We start from the raw sequence: 748 nt of genomic DNA, 5'->3' as shown, positions 1-748 counted from the left end.
GCTGATCCTGGAATGTCTAAGCTTTAACTTGCATTAAAGTTTAGTGTTTGCTTCACTATAAAGCACTTTGAAAACTGGATTCATTTTACCCTTTAGGGTAAATTAGGTCATTCCTTATATTTCAAAACATTCAATGCAGTAACTTTGAAAACTGAAAGAATAAAAGAGTGTCCTGAGTTCCAGAGGCTCTTAAGTGGCCTTTTAGAAAACCAAGAGGAAATATATTCTCACTCTGATAGTCAAAATTTTTACTTTGTCTGTTGTTTGTTCTGACCTTCTCCACATCAGGTTTAAAGCAGTTTGGAAACCAAGGTGTTATACCTGGGTAGCACAGAGGTGGTGGGCACTGCTGAAGTGTTGGAAAAAGCCTATGCAGCTCAGTTCCCTTGACAGGGCTCATAAAGAAAAGCAAGTGTCTGTACAAATGGGCTGCTTTCTTCTTTTTATTGTTGCATATATTACTTAATCTTCTCTAATAACTTTATTCTTTCCTTAGAACTGAAATCACAACCCTAATATTCCGTACTACATAAGTACCAAGTACTTCACTCTGTCTGCCAAAAGAATTCAGCACCAGTAAGTCAAGCTGTATGGATCTGAGAGGAAGAGATCTTTGTTCTGACCAGGTGTACACCCTCTAGCACATGAGCTTAGAAACCCTGGGCAAGTTCTCTAGCTTCTCGCTAAAAAAATATTTCACCAGGCCAAAACTAAATGTGAAGGTCACTGCTAGGCTGTTCTTTATTAT

This window comes from Chaetura pelagica, unplaced genomic scaffold (assembly GCF_000747805.2).
Source record: "Chaetura pelagica isolate M959 unplaced genomic scaffold, ChaPel_1.0 scaffold85, whole genome shotgun sequence".
Classification (NCBI taxonomy): domain Eukaryota; kingdom Metazoa; phylum Chordata; class Aves; order Apodiformes; family Apodidae; genus Chaetura; species Chaetura pelagica.
This window is presented reverse-complemented; position numbering follows the sequence as displayed.